The sequence below is a fragment of the Mastigoproctus giganteus genome, chromosome 3, assembly GCF_048544385.1.
Source record: "Mastigoproctus giganteus isolate SK-2022 chromosome 3, ASM4854438v1, whole genome shotgun sequence".
NCBI classification, from domain to species: domain Eukaryota; kingdom Metazoa; phylum Arthropoda; class Arachnida; order Uropygi; family Thelyphonidae; genus Mastigoproctus; species Mastigoproctus giganteus.
Window position 1 is genome coordinate 259,144,561 of NC_143577.1, and position 8,992 is coordinate 259,153,552.

The window sequence follows — 8,992 nt, forward strand, 5'->3', positions numbered from 1 at the left end:
TATACATATATATAATATACAGATATTAATATCTGTATATTAATGTCTAATGATATTAAGAGTAGGAGACCGGCAGAATAACTTAACAAGTACAGGTCACTGTTGAACAAAAGCCGTGAATTAGGGTTGACTTTGAAAGTGTCTGCAATTCTGCCCAAACACGATAGGAGGGAGTATATGTTTGAGCCTTGTCGCTCAGTTTGGCCCTGGAAAGATTGTGAAAGGCTCAAGGGGTAGAATTTTTTTCAGTCTCGTCTGTACTTGTTAACAGGAGAGACTACATCTACAGGGATGGGATACACTTAAATAGAAAGGGTGCAAGAATATTTGCTGATGCTACCGACGCAGTGTTAGGTGGGTCAGAAAACTGTAGAGCTTAGGAGGATACAAGGACTAATAGATTAACAGTAGCCACTGGCAGAGGTGAAAATGATTCTTGCACTGCTTCTATTGGAATGAGCAGAAGCCTGAAAAACAAGATACAGGATGTTTTAGAGACTATTGGGAGTCATCGCGGTACAGGTAAACACATGGGTTGTGTTAGGGTAGATAAGAACAAGAGTAGGTGCATGTATACTTGCGTGTACACCAATGCTAGGAGTTTGGTAAATAAATTTGATGAATTTGAGGTATTTCTCAAAGAATCAAAGGCGGATATTTTTGGGATATCAGAGACGTGTTATCACATAGATATAAGGAATGCAGAACTGGAATTTGGGAACTACAATGTGTACAGAAAGGATAGACAAGACAGGAAGGAAGGAGGGGTTATGCTATTAGTTAAGGAACGCATAAAATCCAAGGAAGTGAAGCCAGTCGATATCGCTGGACAGTGCAGTGTCGAGACAGTTTGTTGTGACATAAGCATTTGAAGATCAAAATTGAGAGTAGGAGTGTGCTATAGTCCTAATGACTCTGATGAGTATAATAAGAAACTGTACAGGGAAATAGAGTGAGCCAGTAAATCTGAGAGTCTCATAATGGGGGATTTTAATCTCACAGATATTCACTGGAATTTGTGGGTTTGTCACTCACACACTGGTAAGTTTGTGGATTTATTGGATGATTCTTTTCTGCATCAGCATGTTCGGGAGGCAACTAGAGGGAGTAATACTCTTTATTTGATTATCAGTAGTGATTCTTCATGCATTAAGAATCTGCAGATAAAGGAACCACTAGGTGGCAGTGATCACAGTGTGCTGAAGAAGTGGGATTTACTCAAAGAGGTAACTACCATCAGGTGTAAAGGGAAGCATTTTTGCTTTCGTAAAGGCGACTACGATGGTACGAGACAGTATTTAAATTCTATACAGTGGGGCCAACTGATGATGTTACCAACAAAAAATTCAAAGTGGGAAGCATTCAAAGAACTTATCTTGGAAGCTACTAGGCTTTACATACCAACAAAGAAATATTGTTTAAGGTTTAGGCCTAAATGGATGACAGATGAACTAATCAGACATATGGCAAAGAAGAAAAATGCATGGGATACATACAAATTAACATGTGACACAGAAGCCTATGATAGATATAAGTTGATCTGTAACAAAGTGACAAAGGAGGTTAGGCAGGCGAAGGCAGATTACGAGAAATCTTTGGCAAAGGATGCAAATAAAACAGCAAAGAGTTCTTTACTTATGTAAACTCTAGAAGGAAGGGGATGAATCAGATTGGTCCACTTGATATCGATGGTTCAACTGTTGATGATCCTGCTCAGGTAGCTAACAAACTAAATGAATATTTTGCATCGACATTCACACATGAGGGGTTATTCAGCGAGGAGAATGCCAGAGGTGTATTCAACTCTGGCAGTAAGCTAGAGAATCTTGTAATAACTGAGAGTAAAGTGGAGGAGAAACTGTTGAAGATAAACACAAGAAAGGCACCTGGGGTGGATGGGATCTATCCAGTTATAATAAAGGAGGCAGCAAAGGAAGTAAGGAAACCCTTAGCCATAATTATGAGAGCTTCCTTTGACTCAGGGGAAGTACCCATAGACTGGAGATGTGCAAATATGACCCCAATTCACAAAGGAGGACAAAGGCTGAACCAAGTAATTATAGACCTGTGAGTTTAACTTCTGTTCCAGGAAAATTAATGGAGGCACTGGTTAAAGAAGCACTGCAGGATCATCTAGACAAGACTTCAGTTATAGCTCGGACACAGCATGGTTTTGTTAAGGAAACGTCTTGCCTGATAAATTTGATTGGATGCTATGATGCAGTCACTAATGAACTGGATGCAGGGAATAACTTTGATATTATATACTTGGATCTTAGAAAGGCTTTTGATACTGTTGCAGCTTGAAGACTGCTGCACAAATTGGAGCAGTGTGGCATTCGACGGAAATTACTGCTATGGATAAAGAGGTGGTTGAGGGGGAATAGACAGAGAGTGGTAATCAAGGGACACTGCTCGTCGTGGACTATTGTTATTAGTGGAGTCCCTCAGGGTTCAGTGTTTGGTCCATTATTCTTCTCTGTATTTATAAATAATATTGATGATGGTATATCAAACTTAATGTCCAAGTTTGCAGAAGATACAAAGATTGGCACGGTTGTTAAGGACACTGCTGACTCTATGCTGCGGCAACAGGATCTGGAAAGGTTGAGCAGATGGGCTGAGAGGTGGCAAATGACGTTCAACATTGACAGATGTAAAGTACTATATATGGGAAACAGCAATCCTAGATCAACGTATCAACTCTGTGGTACTACACTGACTGTGGTAGAGAATGAAAACTATCTGGGGGTAATTGTGCAGGCAGATATGAAGTTCTCTGAGCGTAAGAAGAATGTAGAGCTGCTGGAACGAGTACAGAGAAGGGCAACATGATTAGTGAATGGAAGAAAGGGTTGTTCTTACGAAGAAAGCCTTAAGTTTTTGAAATTACAGTGTCTGGAGACTAGGAACCGGCGAGGTAATCTGATAGAGGTGTATAAAGCCATGAATTGTTTGAGCATGGTCAATGCTGATGGGAGTATTCCTCTTGCGCAGAATAATCACCTGAGACGGCATAAATTCAAATTTAGGAAAGACAGATGTAAGGTAGACGTGCGGAAATTTGACTTTAGCCAGCGGGTAGTGGTTGATGGAACAGACTTAAATCCCTTGTCGTGGAAGTTGATAGTCTAAATAAATTTAAGGCTCAGCTGGACAGGTATTTCGAAAGAACGGAGGGGTGAAGTGGAAGTGGAATTTTTTTTCTTTTCTTTTCTTTTTGGCTGATGCTGCATAAGCTTGCTTTCTTGCATCATATGCCTCTACTAATGCTAAAGTCATGGTGGGGAGTATACATTGGTTCATTATTTTAAGTATCAGACAAAGTAGGATATTGCTCTTCAGTATGAGACTATATTTCCTGAATTCTATCCATCCAAAATTTATTCTTCTCTTTACTTCCAGCCATTTATCATTATTACAGCTAATAACTTGTCCCAGATAAGTATATGACTCCACCATTTCAATTACTGCTCCTTCAATCATTATGTCCCTTTCTGTGGCATACTTGTTCTTCATTACATTTGTTTTAGCCATATTCATCTTAATCCAAAATCCTTACTAACTCTGCATAAGTGTTTAAGATTTTCCACTAATTCTTTGGGATCGTGGCTTATGACCACAATGTCATCTGCAAATCGTAAATGATTTAGGTACTCTCCATTCACATTGACTCCTTTCTGCGACCAGTCTAATCTTCTGAAAGCTTCCTCAAGGGCAGCAGTAAACAGCTTCGGAGATATTGTGTCTCCTTGTCGAACTCCTTTCTCAATTTTAATTTTGCTACTGTCTTTGTTTATTCTAATAAAGGAGGTAGCATTCTCATATATTTTCTTCAAAATCATAATATATGGGGTATCAATGCCTTGTCTTTCCAGTGCCCGAAACATTGCCTTATGCTGTATGGAGTCAAATGTCTTTTCATAATCCACAAATGCCAGGCATAATGGTATTTTATATTCATTTGCGTTCTCCATTAGCTGTGATATTACGTGAAGGTGATCCATAGTTGAGAATCCTGTCCTAAAGCCAGCTTGCTCTTTCGGTTGATTCTCATCAAGTATTCTTTCTAATCTATTAGTAATGACCGTTGTGAACAACTTGTAGATGTGGGATAACAAGCTTGGTCTATAATTTCCACTTTCTGATTTATCTCCTTTCTTATGCAGCAAAACTATGATTGCATTATTCCACTGCTTAGGCGTCACACCTTTTCTAATGCATTTTGTGAATAGCCTTGCCAGATTTTGTGTTATGTCTCTTCTTTCCAATTTTAACTATTTTACAGTAACTTCATCTTCCCTCGGGGCTTTCTGATTCTTCCCTTTCTTGAACGCATGTTCACCTCATCAGGAAGAATATCGGGTATGTCTTATGTGTTTCTAATTTGCGATCCATCTTCCCCACTGCTGTCATCATTCCCACGCTCCTTGTATAATTCTCTATAGTAGTGTTCTGCTATTTGAATTATGTTTTCTCTGCTTTTTATAAGTACACCATCAATATTCTTCAGTTACAGTATCATTTATCTTTCTGTATTACCGCTCATGGCTGCTGAATTAAGTTCTTTGTTTCCCCTTAATGCTTGTTTTACTTCTCTTGTGTTAAATCTTCTTATGTCCTCTCTGAGTCTCTTTCTAATGGCTTTGCATAACTCAGTATACTCAAATTTGTCCTTGTCAGTGTTTATCTTGCTCTTCATTTGTTGTCCGTTCATCATAACAAGCGTTTCTTGACAATTTTTTTCTTCTTTGGATTTCTTTTTCCCTATAGGTTTCTTGGACTTTATCACTTTCAGAAAGTTGTAATATTCCTCGTCGATATCTTGGTCCTGAGCAGTCTGCAGAAGCTCAAACTTGTTCTTAGGTTCCAGTACAGACTGCTCTTTCTCCTCTTCTGTTATCTCAAAGAACTTCGTATTATTTACTCGAGTCAGTTTTTTTACTTTCCTTTCCTACATCTATATCAAGTGTGCATTTTACTATTCTGTGATCACTTCCAACATTTACCTTATTCCCTATATCAATTCTCTTTTCAAACAATCCATAAATGCTAACTTAATGCTAACAAATCCATGTAATCTCTCTTAAATTAGGAATATCAATTTTCTTTACAACTTCAACCAATAAACCAACTCAATTCTGAACATTTCCTTATTTCTCGTGTTTCTTCAACTTCAACCACACTCTAAAATAATCTCCCACTTTATCTAAGTACCATTTCCAATACAACACAATTCAGAGGACTTGCCTTCCTTCTCTTTCACGGTGGGATTCCTTTGTGCGGGTTCCTTCCTCGTAGAGTAGGGATGTCTCTCTCTCCTCTTAGTTGAACTCTGCATCTCTGCTGTATAGTCCTTCCAGTACTGTCTTATTTCGGGATTCCAGACCACTTCTCTGTTAATACTGAAGAAAATTATCACAGCAGTTGTAGAAGCCAGGACACTATCTGACTGGCTTGTTATTCAACTCCGGATTAACTTATAGCACAGGAACATGCCCAGCTGAACCCTTCACTATATAGCTGGACACTCCCAGAACTACCACTGGAAGTCTACAACCCCTCCGAACAACAACCACAAACCCCTCTTTTGGTGTGAGCACCTTATTTATTTATTTATTGAATTGATCGCAAGTTACAATCGCCCCTTGTACTAATTTTTTATACGCAAGCTTATGTGCAAATCCCAGAAGGGTTAGCACGTATTTACGTATCTATCTAATTTAAATCTCCCCCTATCTAATTTAAACTTGACCTAATCACGGTGTTAAAAATATTCTAAAACAGAATATTTTTCCCACACAACGAAACGCTTTCATCTTTTACCTCTTGATCACCTATTCACAATACCTTTGAACTGCTCCATGTCGACACCCTTTCCCAAAATGCACTAAGTGTCGCATCCTCAAGTAGCAGTGTAATAGAGGGATTAAACTATTGTTCAGAAGCTTTTAATTTTAACCCTTCTGCACCTGCCATATTCCAATGGTATATGGCACCAGCCATATTCCATATACCATTGTTCACCCTATTCCTTAATTGCCCTACTGGGCCTACTCCCACTAATGGAAATATTTCCGTAATGATGTTTTCCTTATTCCTTAAGCAATTTACTTCCATGCACCCTATACTTACTAAGAGAAATATATTTGTATATTTCTCTTAGTAAGTATAGGGTGCATGGAAGTACAAATGCAACGGACAGGTTTCCGTTGCATTTGTACTGTGTATAACAATCCCTCCTTTGCAAATTCATCAGTATTCATGATTTATTGTTGTCGATTTTATTATCTTTATGTGATTAAATCATTTATAATTATTTTTTAAATTAGAACCGAAAAACCGGTATTTTTGTATCAATACCGGGATTTGAATACCGGAAAAAATGACCGGGATCCCGGAATCTCGGTATTGTAAGCCTTAGGTGCTATTGCAACAGGATCTAGAAAAGTTAAGCAGATGCGATAAGAAGTGGCAATTGAAGTTTAACATTGACAAATGCAAAATACTGCATATGAGTAGCAGTAACCCAAGAGAAATGTACCGACTGTGTGGTACTACACTCAGGGTAGTGGGAAATAAAAAAGACTTGAGGGTAATTGTGCAGTTAAATATATATGTTCTCTGAGCAGTGCAGAAAGGCTGTCAGGATAGCTCATGGGGTCTTGTGAATGATATACAGGAATTTTGCTTGCGGGAATAAGGAGGTGATTATCCCATTGTATAAGGCATGGGTCGGCAACCTGCGGCTCTAACTTTTAGCCCACATGAAGCATAATTTCAAATGGAGTTAGAGGACTTAAAAATCAAGGACATGTGGAGTGCAAGACTAAAATGCCTTAAAACTGAAATTCAGGATTTGGAGAGGCAAAAGGCTACCCTCGCAATTCTACATAAATGGATGGCGATAAACGGGTTGAAAAAGCAAGATTAAATTGTGTTCAGTGCGTGGAGTAGCTTACCGGACACATATACAAATTTGAAAATATTTGCGTTTGGACTTCTCTCAGTTTTTGGTTCGACGAATTTCTGCGGGCGAATATTTTCCAATGTGAACTATATTAAAAATAAATGAAGAAACCGTCTGAACAATGCGAGTCTCTGAGCATGTTTAAAGATGAAAATTACGGCATACTCGCCTGATGTTGGGAGACTCGCTCAAGAAGTCCATCAGCAAAAGTCACATTAATTCGTACCTAATTGGATGTTTGTTACATTTTTTCAGAATTAATAAATAATATTTCAAAATATATATTTTTTTAATAAAACACCTTCCCACTATTCCATTTCTTAAAACACTCCCCTCCCTCCTCCTCCTCCCAGCTTGAACTGAGGTGTGATTCTTCGGATTCTGTCTTTTTTTAATTAGATCAAAAATGGCTCTTTACTCAAGAAAGGTTGCCGACCCCTGTCCTAGATGAAAAAAAATTGTATATATATATTCTCTGTAAGTTCTTGTATATAAAATGTAAAGAATTGTGTGTACAAATAAATGGAAAATGGAAAAAATGTCCTAGATGATAGATTGAATTATTTTCCTCACGTAACCAAACTAAGGAATAAAATTCGGAATTTTACAACTTCTGTGGTCAGGATATCCAAAAAAGAATGGAGTCTGACCAAGAAGACTTTAATACTACTAGTTGTACCCAGCGTAACATACGCCATCTTTCTGATTAGGGCATAAATAGTTTAATCTAGATCCTTTAGCGGTGATAACATTATACAGCAGTCATCTGTGGGATATATGCCCATGTCTCTATTTACATGTGGCTCCCCGTGTTTTCCAACAAATGATAATGGCATAGGGGAACGCTTCGGTCCGGCTGCTTGTGTGATGTGCTCCGTAAACTTTTTTTGATTTGTATGTTTTTAATTAAAGTACAGTACTGTATTAAGTTCATATTAGTGCTACCACATAAAGATATGTGTATGGATTGCCAGATGCAAGTGCTTTATTATTTGAGCAGACAACAGATAAGTATTAAATGAATTTCTGCATGTTCATTCTGCTTCTTTATACAAGCGCATTCACTCATTATCTTGTAGTTATACACGTGTCCAACAGACACTTGACCTTGACCCGGCATTAGAGTTTGACATAGCCGCTCTGCCTCCCCTCCTTACTTATACCCCTGCTACCTGTGGATTTCACTGCGGGACAACTAAGGCTACTGACTGGTCACCTTGTCAATTGTTGCAAAACCACAACTGGTGATGATTTTGATATCGTTCAATAACCCTACAGTATCTGAGATGTCATTCACTCAAAATGCTCAGCTCTATTGAACTGCCTAGATATTCAGCCCAGACACGATAGGAAGGAGTATATGATGAGAGCCCTGTCGATCAAATCGACCCTGGAAAGATTGTGCAAGGCTCAAGGGGTAAAATTTTTTTTTTTAGCCTGGTCTGTACTTGTTAACAGGAGAGACTGTTTCTACAGGGATGGGATACACTTAAATAGAAAGGGTGCAAGAATGTTTGCTGATGCTATCGAGGCAGTATTAGGTGGGTCGGAAAACTGCTAGATTGGGGGGATACAAGGACTAATAGATTCACAGTAGCCACTGGCAGAGGTGAAAGGGATTCTTGCACTGCTTCTATTGGAATGAGCAGCAGCCTGGAAAATAAGATGCAGGATATTTCAGAGACTGCAGGGAATCATAGGGGTACAAGTAAACACATGGGTTGTGTTAGGATACCTAAGAAAAACAACAGGTGCATATATACTTGCGTGTACGCCAATGCTAGGAGTTTAGTAAATAAATTTGATGAATTTGAGGTATTGCTCAAAACATCAAAGGCAGATATTGTGGGGATTTCAGAGACGTGGTGTCACACATATAAGGAATGCAGAACTGGAATTTGGGGAGTACAAAGTCTACAGAAGGGATAGACAGGATAGGAAGGGAGGAGGGGTTATGCTATTAGTTAAGGAACGCATAAAATCCAAGGAAGTGAAGCCAGTCGACATTGCTGGACAGTGCAG